At 36.8% G+C, this 16,000-nt stretch overlaps 1 pseudogene; it reads right to left on the reverse strand.

Annotated features, from left to right (window-relative positions):
* Positions 1-12,945: 12,945 nt before the first annotated feature.
* Positions 12,946-15,757, reverse strand: LOC136222021 (protein FANTASTIC FOUR 2-like; annotated as a pseudogene).
* Positions 15,758-16,000: the final 243 nt, after the last annotated feature.

The raw sequence follows: 16,000 nt of genomic DNA on the forward strand, positions 1-16,000 counted from the left end.
AGAGGAGGAGGAGGTGTTGCGCTTCTCTGGAAAGAGGAAGTGGAGGTTCAGTTGGTAAAATATGGTGTAAATTTCATTGATGTGATGATCAATTGCAATGACCAGCCGAGGTGGAGGTTCACGGGTTTCTACGGCTTTCCAAAACGGAATAGACGCAGCGCCTCGTGGCAGTGTATAAAGGATTTATACCGTATATCTAATCTCCCATGGATCATGATCGGGGATTTCAACGATATGCAGCTTGCCTCAGAGAAACGGGGAGGCCGAAATCACCCCGATGCCCTACTAACGGGTTTTACGGAAACAGTAGATTTTTGTAATTTATCAGAAGTTCACTGGAATGGCTATCCCTATACATGGTCACGGTATAGACAAGGGAGACTACAGATAGAAGAGAAATTAGATAGAGGCCTAGCTTCAAGATCCTGGCTCGAACTTTTCCCTCAAGCCTCTATCAGCAATGTGATCACAACTCAATCAGACCATTCCCTCCTCGTGTTATCAGTTATGGAGGATCAGCCAAGGCATGTGATGCAGTTCCGATATGAGAACGCATGGGGATCGAACGAGGAATGCCAGACAATAGTGCAGCAACATTGGCAGGGACATTTCAGTTCAGATTTTCTAGTAAAACTTGAACAATGCAGAAACAAGCTCCAGGGGTGGGGGCGTAATTTTAAACAACAGTTCCGGGGGAAGGCTAAGGCTCTCAGAAACACCATTGAACGATCAAAAAGGGAGAGGGATGATGCGTGTTTTCAACAAGCAAGCCGAGAATTAGATGAAGTTCGTCTAGCCCAAGAAAAGTACTGGAAGCAGCGTGCTAAATTAAAGTGGATTCAGGCAGGGGACAACAACTCAAGGTTCTTCCATGCCTCGGTAAGAGCTCGACACAAGAAAAATGACTTCAATAGTTTATTATCACCGTCGGGGCAGCAGATGACATGGATGACGGGACTCCAAACAGCTATTCAAGACCACTTCGTGAGCCTTTTTACATCGACAGGTACAGACGGACTCGGGATAATTAACGCAGTTCACAGCAAACTCAATTCTGTTCAGAAACAGCGGATGTCTAGGCCTTTTGTGGAAGTAGAGGTGCGTGAGGCGTTATTCTCCATGCACCCGGATAAAGCACCGGGTCCAGACGGACTAAACCCGGGCTTTTTTCAACAACATTGGCAATCAATTGGACCTGCAATCACCAACTTCTGCACCTCATGCCTAAATACTGGTACAGTTCCCGACGAACTCAACCTTACAAATATTGTTCTCATCCCAAAAAAGTTCCCGCCTACGACCTTGTCAGATCTATGTCCAATTGCACTCTGTAATGTGCTAATGAAAGTAATGACGAAGGCTATAGCTAACAGGTTAAAAGTCGTCCTGAATTCGGTAATTTCAGAGGCCCAGAGTGCGTTCGTGCCTAAACGGTCTATCACAGACAACATCATGGTGGCATATGAAGCTGGTCACGCTCTCCGTTTGGGAAAAGGAGGTCGCAAGGGTTATGTGGCACTGAAGGTTGACATGTCAAAGGCGTATGACCGGATAGAATGGGATTTTCTAAGAGCAGTACTGATCCACATGGAGTTTCCCCAGCACCTGGTTGAATTGATTATGAAATGCGTAATATCAGTAAAGTACCAGATCACAAATAGAAACGCGGTTTTTCCTACATTCTCCCCATCTCGGGGACTCCGTCAGGGAGACCCGCTATCACCATATTTGTTCATTCTATGCACGGAGGTGCTTACAGCCTTGTTGAGAAAAGCTGAGGAGCAGGGTGCTATCCACGGGTGTTATATTTGCAGAGGAGCCCCGTCTATTTCCCATCTACTATTTGCAGATGACAGTTATTTCTTTTTCAGGGCCACGATCGAAGAAGGAACTTCTATTCAGAACATTTTCCGTGTATATGAGAGAGCATCTGGACAAAAAATCAATCTGGAGAAATCAAAAATCATGTTTAGTTCCAAGGTTCCAAGTGAACGGATGACGGAACTGGCAAACTTCCTCGGGGTACAAATCGTGGATAGACAGGACTTGTATCTGGGATTGCCCTCTGCCGTAGGCAGTAGCAGAATTGCAACCTTTACCTACATTCTGGACAGATTACGCAGGAAGATCCGTGGGTGGCAGGGGAAGAGAGTTTCTCAAGGTGGCAAGGAGATCCTTATTAAGGTGGTAGCTCAATCACTGCCGTCGTATGCGATGCAGGTTTTTTCTCTCCCCAAAACCGTATGTGAGAAGATGGAAGTACTTCTAAATAGTTATTGGTGGGGCCGGGGAGTGAAATGGAAAGCTTGGAGATATCTATGTGATCGGAAAGCATGGGGTGGATTAAACTTCAGACGGTTCTAGGAGTTTAATACTGCATTCTTAGGAAAACAGGCGTGGAGGTTCATGACGAGACCCACGACGTTTGTATCCAGGATATACAAGGCCCGATACTTCCCTCACTCCGATTTCAGACAAGCATATCTGGGATATAACCCAAGTGCAATTTGGTCAAGCATATACAAAAGCAGAGATCTGTTAACAAATGGAGTTCGAAACCGTATTGGTAATGGCTGTAATACGAGGATCTGGGGTGATCGCTGGCTCGATTCGGAATCAGGATTACCGACTCGGGTGGGTGTCCCGGATGAGGAATGGACGGTGGACAGATTAATTCACAATAACAGTTGGAACTTGGATCTTATCACAGAATTATTCACAGTTGAAGACTGTCAGCGTATTCTGCAGATTCCAATTCCGACAAGCCAGTCTGAAGATGGTTTATGTTGGAGGTGGGAGAGGAAAGGGAATTTCAGTGTAAAATCGGCTTATTATGCTCTGGTATCTTCTTACCCGAGTCCGGCTCAGGAGGTCTGTGACGCTCCTTAGAATAAGCTATGGCGTCTTCCCTGCCCACCAAAAATTAAAAACTTCCTATGGCGCTGTGCCTGGAATATTATCCCGACAAACCTTAATCTTCGGTCGAGGCATGTTACTGAGAATGTCGTTTGCCCGCTTTGTTCACGAGAAGAGGAGTCCGTATCCCATTTGTTCCTTGCCTGTCCTGTTGTTCACAAGGTCTGGGCTTCTGTTGCGTTTGCTGGGTTTCGCCCAAGGGCGGAGATTGATTTTAACTCCTGGTGGAAAGCGGAGATAATTTCGGCCTCTCCAGAGGTAATGACAGCGCGAGGAACCTTATTATGGTTCATTTGGCATGGGCGCAATCAATTGATATGGGAGCAGCGGACATTTAATCCCGTCGATATAGCAGAACGGGCCTCCACTTTTCTGCAGTCCTGGCGGCACGGTCAACTTCTTTGCAGCAACTCCGTAACAATTGCACCGATAGCTCAGCAGTGGCAGCCTCCTGCCTCCGGAGTTAAAGTGAATTTTGACGCTGCGGTGCCGGGGAATGGAAGAAGCTTCGGTATCGGTGCAATTATCAGGGATTCTCGGGGGTCGTTCATTGCGGCTCGCTACACAGCGGTTCCAGGAGCGGTCACTCCTGCAATTGCGGAAGCAATCTCCTGCAGGGAGGCGCTCAGTTGGATTAAACAACGGGGAGATCGGGATGTTTATGTTGAGGGCGATTCACAAGTAGTTATAAATGCTTTACAGTTGGAGATGGATGAAGATTATTCGGGACTAGGGGTCATTCTATCTGATTGCCGCTCTATTGCAAGTAGCCTCCCCAAATGTAGTTTCTTTTTCGTTCGTCGGGAGGCCAATAGAGTAGCTAATGAGGCTGCTAAATTAGGACTACACTCACCATCTTTAATTGTAACTTCCTCTATCCCTCAGTCTTTTGTAAGCCTTCTGGCTAGTGATTAATTTATTCAATTGATTCTTTCGTTAAAAAAAAACAACAGAGAAATAGATTTATAGTAAAGTATGGTTGAATTACTTAAGATTTACTTTGACTTTGAGGAGAATTAATTATCTTTGTTCTTTTATGCAATCATAATTCTTGAATTTATGGTATATGTCAGATTGGTCATTTCATTTCATTCTTTCCTTGGCTTGGCTTCACAGGATAAGAAACCACTTTTTGCTTAAAATAAAACTTACATGCATATCTATATATATTTCATAATTAAAAGTTGAATGTATAAAAGAAAAGAAAAGAAAAACAATTTAATGTGGGGAATATAATAGATTAAGTTATCGAGAAGATTAGATATTGATTCTTAGAATTATTAAAGGGATTAATAATAGTGGAAACAAAGTTGTCACATTGTAGACTATCTGTCTATATATGTAATGATTACTTTGCCAGATAATATACTTATCTGTACAAAACCTAAAAGCCCATTTATAATTTATGCCTGGTTTGTTTTTATGATTAGAACCACAGCTAACATCACATTTATTTATTTTCTCTTTCTTCGCAGCCAAATGCATGTCCTCCCCAAAATTATATTAATTGTACCAACAAATAAAAATAGAAATTGTTTGTGAAAGTGATTAAAATAAATAGTTATTTGCATTTCCTTCCAATGACTAGTTAGTTTGAGGGTAGTTATGAATGAAATAATTGAATAAGAGGAGGAATGTTGATCAGTTTATATGGAAGCCAGCTAGCTACTTCAGTTCTCACTACCAAGCACTTATGAATTAGTATTTTTTCTTTCTCATGATTTTTCAAGTCATTATTTTAATTTAGTATTTTATGTAGTGGTGAAGCCCTTAGACTAGTGGTTGAGAGCTTACCTATACTTTGGGAGGTCATGGGTTCGAATCACATCCGGATTTGGTGGAGATTTTTCTTTATTCTTTATTGTAAGTGCATTGCGCAAATTTTTAAAAAAGAAAAATTTAGTATTTTATGTATATATATATATATCATCTTCTATTAGGGTTAGTTAGATTGCAAGTGTTGCTCGTTAAATTTTAGATGATTGATAAGTGGAGTTTAATAAATATACTATGAGTTATTATTATTAAAATAAATAAAAAAGCTAATAATAATATGTCTTATATCAATATAATTATTGTAGAAATAAAAATATCATATGAATGTTAATAAATATATGAATGATAAATTTATAAATGCACGACCCTAGATCATCCTGATTTCTTCTCAATTCCATTTCTCTTTCATTCGCCATGTCAAACAACGGCACAAATTCAGTGAAGAACGTCCATTTGTTTGTGCATTAATTAGAGGCTCGCCTTGAGCGTGTTCCATTTGATAATCTCACCGGATTACTATTCAGGGAAGAACGACAATTGGCTAGAGAGACTTCTGAACCAACTTTCACTCCTTCGGTTCACTATGCTGGTCATAGCAATGGGGGAGGCGAGGTTGATCCCATGGTAATTATTCTGGCACCTATACTAGCCACCCATTTAACACTATCTCTGCTTCTCTGGATGTCAGTTCGCTGAATTGTCATAACTGTAAATGAATTGGGCACATAGCCAAACAATGCTCATTACCAAAGCAAAATCGAAATATCAGACATAATTTGAGGCCACAATCTAATCTAGCAAACACATCCACCTCAACTTCAATTGATTGGCTTGTTGATTCTGGAGCTACTCATCATCTAACTGCGGATCTAGGTAATTTTGTTGTTCATTCGAAATATGACGGACCCGAAGTTGTTACAGTATACGATGGTAATACTCTTCCTATTACTCATATTGGACATTCTAAAATTCCACTTTCTAATTCATCCGTTCAATTTCGTGATATACTTCATGTTCCAAAAACAGTTAAGAATTTATTATATGTTTCTTCTCTAACTAAAGTTAATCTTATTTCGATTGAGTTCTTTGCTAACCATTTTATTTTGAAGGATTTGGAGTCATAGAGGGACATTTATCGAGGAAAGGATAAAAATGGTCTATATACCACGTCCATTCCGCCATTAATACCCCCATTCAAGCACATCATGTTTCTCTTCTGATATGGCATGCTAGATTAGGCCATGTAAATCGTGGTTTATGTGATTCGTGTTGTGTTAGTAAATCTCATCGTCTTCCTTTTCCTAAATCATATTATGTTGCAAAAGGTCCTATAGATTTGATATGTTCTTATGTCTGGGGTCCTGCACCTATAACTTCTCATAATTAATGGCGTTTTTATGTATTATTTTTTTTATCATTTCAGCAAATACGTATGGATATTTTTTTGTTAAATTTAAATCAGAAGTTATGAGTGTGTTCATCAAATTTCGCACCCTTGTTGTGAAACATTTTCAAAGTCCTATTAAGACCTTTCAATCTGACTAGGGCTGGAAATTTCAAGCTCTTACTGAATATTTATCATCAAATGGCATTAATCATCGGGTTTCATGTCCTTATACACCAGAACGAAATGAGTGTGCTGAAAAAAGATAGACATGTGGTTGAAATTGGCCTTTCCTTATTAAATCCTGCAAAAATTCCAAATTTGTTTATGCGTTTTATTGTGTTGTTCATATCATTAATCGTTTGCCTGCTTCGTCTCTTGATTATTGTTCTCTTTATCAAAGGTTGTTTGATAATGCTCCTGACTATTATATGTTTCGTCCTTTTGGGTGTTTATGTTATCCATTGCTTAGACTATACAATTCTAATAAACTAGTTGCTCGTTCTCGAAAATGCATTTTTCTTGGTTATAGCAAAATTCATAAGGGATATAAGTGTTATGATTTGCTCATTGATAATATCTTTGTGTCACGTCATGTTGTGACGTCATGTTGTGTTTAATGAACATGAGTTTTCTTATTCCGAGTTAAATCGTGAGGCTCACTATGTGTCATAAGCTTATCAGTCTACCCAACCCATTACAGTCAAATTTCCTTCTCTCAAAGAACCTTTTTTTTACAGCTATTCCTCCTAGCAATATCACTATGCCAATTTTACAACATATTCAATTAGCAACTCCTATGTGCGACCAACCTCCAACGGTGCCACTGTCTTCTAGTCCGGTCAATCATTATCAAATAATTCCATATGCACCACCTGCTCCAAATTTGCGTGAAATTCAACATCAAATTTTGACCCTTACAAGTTGTGCACATACTGTTACACTCCTCATTGATTTCAATAAATTTACAGCAGCTCAGACAAATCACCCGCCTACTGTTATTCCAACTCTTCACATACACTAGCCCCCACACCATCTATAATTACACAGCAACCCTCCCTATCGAAATAGCCACACATAACCCTACCAAATCTACCAAAATTCACAAAATGGTGACACACACACATACCAGAAAATTGAAACCAAATGCACATCAAACTATTGTTGAGTCTGAAACCCCAACCTGTTATACGCAAGCCTTACGCAAATCTGAATGGCGCATTGCTATAAGCTCTGAATATAATGTTGTAATTGATAATGGTACTTAGGAATTGGTAGCAGGTTCCAAGGCTGCGAATATCATTAGGTGTCTTTGGGTGTTTCGAATTAAGCTCAACCCTGATGGAACGACTCATCATTACAAGGCTCGGTTGGTAGCCAAGGGTTTTCATTAACGAACTGACTTTGAGTTTTCATAAACATTTAGCCAGGTAATTAAGCCCACCATAATTCGTGTGCTGTTGACAATAGTTGTTACTGGTTGGAACATTCGTCAATTGGATGTATATAATGCATTTCTACATGGAGAACTAGATGAAGTTGTTTACACGCAACAACCACCTAGCTTTGTCTATCCTCAATATTCGTCTCATGGTTGTAGTTTGAAGAAGAGTTTGTATGGATTGAAATAAGCTCTGTGGATTTGGCATCGGTGCTTTACTGTTGCACTTGTTGAACTCGGTTTCATTAACTCAAAGGCTGACTCATCCTTGTATTATTGTCGAAACAAAGGTATTCAGTTGTTTTGTTTACTATATGTTGATGACATCTTAATCACTGGGTCTAGTGATAATGCTATCGGTTCTCTTATTAAGCAACTTCAGCCCCATTTTGCTATAAGAGATATTGCCTTGTTGAAATATTTCCTCAGTTTAAAAGCCTCATGGACCAAGCTTAGGCTTCATTTAAACCAACATAAATATTTGAATGATCTTTTAACAAGGGCATAAATGACGGGTGCAAATGGAATTTCTACACCATCTTGTACTTCTAGTAAACCCACACTAGTCGGTGGTGAGCCGTTCGATGATCCATGTCTGTATCAGAGTATTGTAGGTGGGTTATAGTACGCTATAATTACTCAGCCTGATATCAGTTTTTCGGTCAATAAAATAAGCCAGTATATGCATTCTCCTACACTTGATCACTAGAAGGCAATCAAACGTATACTGCGTTATTTACATGCTACTCCGTCCCATGGCCTTTTAATTCAGCGTAGCCAAACATTAGATCTCCATGGCTTTACTAACGTCGATTGGGGAGGAGATCTTGATGACCGAAAGTCTACCTCAGGATTTGTTGTGTATTTTGGTCTCAATCTTATATCTTAGCGGTCTCGAAAGCAAAGAACAGTCAGCCGCTCTTCTACTGAGGCCAAGTACCGTGCCCTTGCCCCACTTGCCTCCGAAGTTCTATGGCTTCGTCTGTTACTTCAAGAAATTGGGTACTGCTCGTCTAAGGTTCCTATTTTGTGGTGTGATAATTTAAGAGCAACATATCTCACTGCTAACCTTATTTTACATTATCGATCCAAACACCTTGAAATTAATTTTCATTTTGTTAGAGATAAAGTTGCTCAGAAGGAACTCAAGGTTTCTTACCTCTCCACCCTTGACCAAACATGTGATTTTCATTTAAGTAGATAACATTTGTTAAACTAATCTATATTTGAATAGGTCAATATTCTCTATATCTTTCAGTTGTAACCTCTCTCTCTCTTGTACTCGCCATATAAACCACGATAATAACACAGAATACTCAAGTGAGGTTTTAGCATGTTCAATCTGTTGTATTTTTGGATGCCAGTTCCCGAAATAACGGTTTAATCATTGGTTGTCGCCGCCTATTCATTTGTTTAAGGTTAATTATGATGCTGCTTATTCCATTAGAAATCATATAGTACGTTCGAGATAGTTGTTCGTGACTGTAGTGGTTTAGTGGCATTGTTCGGAGGTGTGCCATTAGGTTCGACATTGTCATCTTTGGATGCAGAATTACGGGCTATTTTATCATCAATTTGTATTGTTCGAGATTCTGGATTTCATTCAGTTTTGGTGGCATCTAATTCACTTTCTGTAATTCATGCAATTTGCATCAAATTGGTTGGATGTGATTGTTAATGATATTTTGAATATAGCCAGTTCTTTTGTGTCAATTGAATTTATCTAGGAGAGAAGACAAGCGAATTATAGCACATTATTTAGCTGCTTTGATTGTTTCTCTTTCTCAAATGAAATTTTTTATAGATAACTTTTTCTCTTGCTTATGTATATATAAAGAAAAACAAATAAAAAAAAAAGTTATTGTATTTTCTCCATCCCCATCTCTTTCCATTCTAGGTACTAGAATGTGAAATATTTTTTCTGAATTATGTGTACCTCTTCTATTCATTACTTTACTCCAAGAAAACAAAACTGGATAATTAACCACTACCTATTTTTGTATTATTTATTTACTTTTCCAGGCAATTTAATAAAAGTAAAAAAAGAATTGCCATTTTTAAATTTTTTAATCTTTTCCCTTTCTATTTGTCTTTTCTAAATTTGCTTCCTTGTTTTGTTTTTTTCTTTTTAATTTGGTGGCTATATATTCTCTCCTCCTATCTATATAAATAATTTAAATTTCCCCCTTATCATCACTTTTCCCACTATATAAATAATTAAAATTAATTACCTCCCCCTAATTTTTTATTCATATAATATTCTGTAGAGTAGAGTAATTGATTTTGAAAATTGGACCAGCCCTCTCTCGTGATATTCAGAAATTAAATAAAATTAAATTGAACCGACCAGCTCACAAAATAGACTATTTTGTATATTTTGGTTGATGATGTGATGAACCGACCGCCCCAATTGTTTCCACTCAAACCTTTTGTCATTTTTCTTTTTCTTTTTTATTAATAATTTTTCATGGTCTAATTATTTCAATTTTATTTAATAATAATCCAAAGCTATTATTCTTAGTTATTTAATAGTTCTTTTAAAAGTGCATATAATCCATAATGATAGGTGAATATATGGTTGTAAGGAGTAACACGTGTCCAACATTGAAGCTGGCAATAGAATTACTTTAGGGTTTGAAAATGGGTTAATAGTGACCCATTATAAGTCGGTGGCATTTTCCACATTTTAAAAAAACTTGGATGTTGATATTTATTTTGTTTTGGATTAAAATGAGGCTGCCAACCCAATTATATTTTACCAAATTTCTTGTATAGTGTACCACTTTGTGCCTAGGGTTCACTATGGCCAATTTTATTTAACCCCATTCGCTTTTCATGCACATTCGAGGTGCAAACGAATCTCTCTACTTCGTAAACTGTTCGAATTCGGTTCGATCAAAGTTCGGATTAATTAGACTCGGTTGAAGTTCGAGATCGGTTTGAGTATTAATGAGTTTTAGTCTGAATTTCTTTGAGTTCGGCTCGAAACCTCCTGAGCAGCCTTAAGAGTTATATATATTAGTTGTTTTTATTTTTTAATTTATGATTTTGGATTTTAAATTTCAATGTTTTAAAAAACCGGATCAGAAGTCGAACCGAATTGACAACTGGATCAACAGATTCAACCACTGATAAAAGAATAATAAATAGCTTGACTACCTTTAAATTAAAAAAATACCAAATTTATTAAAATATATGATATAAGGAGTATATAAACAAATTCAAAAATCTTTCCAAAACAACATATGCAAAATAATTATAATATAAACTAAGTTGGCCCAAGCCCACAATATAAGTTGTTTACAGAAAATGATAAGTTGGGCCCAGCTATTAAACAATGCATTTCATAGAAAAAGATAAGTTTCTTTTTTCAAGGTTCAGTGTGATGAGGAAATTTATCCCACATCAAAAAAAAAATTTGGAGCAGGAGAGTAAATTAGTTGCACTAGAACTATTGAGTAATGCAAAATAACCGGAGTCATTCCGGTTTACCAGTTTATTCCGATTTTTAGTGGGTTGATATAATTGACTCAAAATACATATAACTGGACCGGATGTCTGGCTGATTTATGGTTGGTCCAGTCGGTTTGTTCTGGTTTTAAAACATTGTTAAATTTGATATTAATGAAGACTGATTTTAGATAATAAAATGTTAATCAAGTATAATTAAGTATACTTTAAATTGTTTCAAAAAAAATTCAAAACGAGCCGCTCGACGAGTTTCGAGGTCTAGCCGAGCCCAATCTCCAGATTTCTCGAGCTGAGCCGAGCCTGCTCCTGTTCAGTCTAGGTTAGGCTTGTTTGCACCCCTAGTCTAGAGGGTTAAATAACAAGTTTACATGTATTGGAAAATTACTTATTTTTTATAATCGTCGGATATATTCTAGATTCGGTTTAAAAAATATTTGGCCGAATCATTTATAATGCGCTGGATGTTAAAAGCATGCTTCTAAAAATATGTTCCGCTTGATTAGGACAATAAAGTTCTAATCTAATGTAAGTGAAAAATCACTATAAAAATTTGACATTTACCAACACGTTTTTAGTAAAACTTTTATAAAATCATTCATGGACTGCCAACTAAAAAAGTCTAACGTGTATACTTTCTCGGTTAAAGCTCTCCTCATCCACGTATAAATCCACTTTCTAAGAACTAAATAAATCAAATACCTAGAAATGATATATCCATCTCGATCGGTCGATCAATTCTACCTTGGGAAATGGTATCCTTCAATTTATCATAGATTTTTCTTATTCTTCAGTGACTTTAGCCGGATTTCTTTTATTATTCAATGTCATGAAATAGCCATCTCAATCGAATTTACTAGAAAAATCAAATCCAGTTTACAGCTCAAAACTTAGGGATGGTGAAGTGAGAGACAAAATTGAGCTACATAGATGGAATCTACTTTTAAATCTTCATCGATAGTAGAGTGGGCATGAGTCTAATTAGTGAAGGAGAGGGGGGCAGGGGGAATGCGGCAAAGCATATCTAGACTTGAGTTCGGAAATTAAGATTAAATCCACTTTATAGTATGCATCGATGAGAGGCGCATAGATCGAATCCATCAAAGCCATAACCAAATCCATTTCATTGTTATGGTGATCAAACCTAATCAATTTCACTATCAGTAACCTAAGCAATATTGCTCCTATTTTAGAGGAATCAAATCTTTTTATATTTACTTTTAAACAGTAAAGATAAAGAAATTCAATCGTATTCTAAATATGATTCTGGTTCACATATCTTTACGGTACAAATACATTTTACTCAATTAAAAAAAATTACATTATTAGGAAAAAAAAACCACATCAGTGACCGAAAAAATACGAGTATTTATAACGGTTATTGTTGCAGACATTACCTATACGTTAGTAATGGGCGTACACCCTTATAAGTAACTTGTATTATTTTTGTAAAATACAGATCAATTTCAACGAATTTTAACATAGTGTGTTACAATTTTTTTTTTTTTTTTGGCTTTTTAGTCTTTAGGTTTTTACTTTTGTTCTTTTGTGCAGTTTATAAAATGCACCAAATAACAAAACTAAAATTTAAATTCTGAAAAAACGTAAACATTATGACACAAAGTGTAAATTGAACATTAGTTTTGAATATATTGTGTTACGTTGATTATATTGATATATTCTTTTGAAATTATTGATTCTATAGATGTGATATGTTTTTGATTGACCACATATGCCGATGTGGTACATTGAATTATCAACTTTTTTATTGATGTGTCATGCTATCTTAACAACGCGGAGGTATTAACTAACGTAAAAAAAATATGATTTGTTTTGTTGTTGTATTGAAAAAGACCACGTTCTTGTAATTTGATCAATTGATAAGGGAAAATATGTATTTGACTATAATTTATGGTGATAAGGATAAAAAAAAAAAGAGTCAATGATATAGTTACACTTGTTCATGCTATTATTTGGTTAATCTTTTTACGGATAAATTACATACGTGGTGTACAACATTTACCCTAAATCACACTTTGGTGTACAACCAAAATTTTATCACACTAAGCCGTACGAACTTCAGGTGACCTCCCACTAAAGTGTACAGTCGGTTTTTATGACCGGTCAACGCTGGTCAAAATTGACACATCATCATTTTTCATTATATCATTAAAAAAATAGGACCCACTCTTTATAAAATTATTAAAATAACCTTATCCCTTATAAAATTACTAAATTACCATCATCTTCTTCCTTCAACCCTTCTCTCTACCATTTCTCTCTCTCACTCCTCTCTCTCTACCATTTGCAGTCATAGAGACACTTCATTACCGTCCATGATGCAAGTAATGTTGGTCGCGGGTAAGTAAGTTTGAACATTCGATTTAATCCATGATTCGGCTTTACCAGAATCTGTCATTTTTGCTAAATACTCATTTCCAAGTCCGACTATGAATTCCACTCCGGTGTTTGCAAATGCGGCGAGAACTTTCGGATCGGCATCGTTGAGCTTCACTTTAGTAGCGCCGAGTGATTTCAGGAGTGGTACGACGGCTTGCGGCGACGGAAGATTGTTTGCTATTTAGCCGTAATTGATCCCAATTGAAGTCACCATTACAGGAAACACAAATAAAAAACCTACGCCCAAAATAAAACCAGATTAACAATTGAAGAAGAAGAAGAAAGAAAGGGAAAGAGAAAGAAAAAGATGAAGTACCAAAAATGGAAAGTAAGAGCAGTGAAGAACAACAGTGGAAAGGAGTGAAGTCCACCATTATTGAGTTGAGCAGAGAGAGATGAAGTAAAGGTGTGATCTTTACTCTTGACAATGTTGGGAGTAGGAGAAATGTTGGTCAATTTGACAGGCAAAGCTTTGAAGGCTATGTCTTTTAGGTTGTTTTCTAGAGGGAGAGAGACGTTTAAATTTTAAAATTTAAAGTATTGAATTTGGAGTAGTAATTAGTAGTAAAACCAGAAATTAATGTAAAATGGTTTTAGCAGAAGAAGAAGTTGAAATGTCACAAGAAGAAGTAGTTGCAGAGGTTTTTAGAAAAGGAAGAAATGGGTTTGTTCAACCATCATCAACCTTTTCTTATTATTATATATAAACTAAAGGGAAAAGTACACAAATAAACTTTGTGGTTATACCCATTTTCGAACAACACATGTGGTTTAAAAGTTTGCAAAGTGGTACCATGTACTTCATTCCGTCAACAAACACATACCAAATTGACTAACGGTGTTAAAAGTCAAAGGGAAAAGAGTTAATTTGATCCTTATATTTATTTATTTTGTAAATTAACCCCCTTTATTATCTAATTATCACAAATAAACCAAAAAAAAAAAAACCAAAAATACCATCTTCTCCATCTCTATTTATTTTTTTATTTTTTTTCTTCTTTCTCTTTCTTTCTTGTCTCTCCTCATTGTTAATTACTTCCTCCAAAATCAATTGTATTAGACTTTACACACAAATTACTCCATTAAACTAATCTTATTCCCGGTTTAATCAAAATTAAGTTAAGTTCAATCAGCATCTTCACGGAGCTCAATCCTTCTAACATATCCATTTTCCCACCGATTCCCACTTCTCCGGTCTCCTTCCCTTTCTCTTTGCTGCTGCTTCCACTGTCAGCTTATTTCCATTATCTTCCCCTTTTCACCATTAATTCCAATTCCCACTGTGCTCAAAATTCATTTCATTTCTATATACAAATTCACCCAATAATTAATCAAATTCACAATTGTTTGAGAAATAAAACGTACATGGCAATTCTGATTTGAGTAGATAAGCATCATTAGTTTCAGACCAGTCAATGTTAGTCTTGGAAGAGCTTCGGAGATTGGACAACAAAAATAAGCATCATTAGTTTCAGACCACTTCCATCTTCCTTGCACCTGCACCTGCTTAACCTTGTCAACTTCTCCATTCCCATTTCACCCCCACCATTTTCACCATTTTCCTTTTCTTCTGCACCTGCACCTGCTTAACCGTCGATACGCTCTGCCTGAAAATACGGTTGGGAAGAATTAGATACGCTGACTGCTTCCAGAATAAGGCGGCCGCCTTCTCTCCGACGCCTCATTTGAACGGTAGAGGAGCTGCTAATTGAAGTCAAAGGAGGTGGAAAGGAAGAGCTCCGACTCATCCTTGTTGTATCTCGCAATCTGGAATATTTGAGGCCACTAGTACTTTCAATATAATTTTCCGATGAAAGTAAAGCCATATCGTCGCTAGTATCGCTGCCAGTTTCACTCCCCAAGCTTTCAGTGCACATTTCTAAGCTCTTTTCGCTAAGAACAGAGGTTCCGCGCTTACAATAGGGAGGATTATTAGCTTGGTCCTTGTAAACAGGCTGTTTTTCAGCTAGAGATTGGAGGAAAGTCCAGCCACCGGTTTCAACATTATCATTATCGGAATTAATGTTGGTTTGAGGTGGAGCCAATTTAAGACGAAGAACACGTGGTTCGGCTACAAAGACAGGCTCCAGACATGATTGGAGGCCTTGATAACAAGTTGAGCTAGACATATTAAATTAAAAACAGAGGAAGAAGTTTGTTGGGTTGGGGTAGAATTTAGGAAAATGAAGGAATGAGAGAGAGAGAGAGTAGAAGGAGAAGAGAGAGAAAGAAGAGGAAAAATAAGAAATTAGAGAGAGGAGAGAGAGAAGAGAGAGAAAGGAGAAGAAAAATAAGAAATTAGAGAGAGATGTGGAAGAACGTGTATTTGATTTTTATTTTTAATTTTGGAGTTTATTTGTGATAATTAGATAATAAAGGGGTTTAATTTACAAAATAAATAAATATAAAGATCAAATTAACTCTTTTCCCTTTGACTTTTAACAACGTTAGTCAATTTAGTATGTGTTTGCTAACGGAATGAACTTCAAGGTACCACTTTGTAAACTTTTAAACCACATGGGTGTTGTTCGAAAATGAGTGTAACCACAAGGTTTATTTTTGTACTTTTTCCTAAACTAAATTTACAATTTATTGAGTAAAAGTTCATTTTTGTT

This window comes from Euphorbia lathyris, chromosome 3 (assembly GCF_963576675.1).
Source record: "Euphorbia lathyris chromosome 3, ddEupLath1.1, whole genome shotgun sequence".
Lineage (NCBI taxonomy): Eukaryota > Viridiplantae > Streptophyta > Magnoliopsida > Malpighiales > Euphorbiaceae > Euphorbia > Euphorbia lathyris.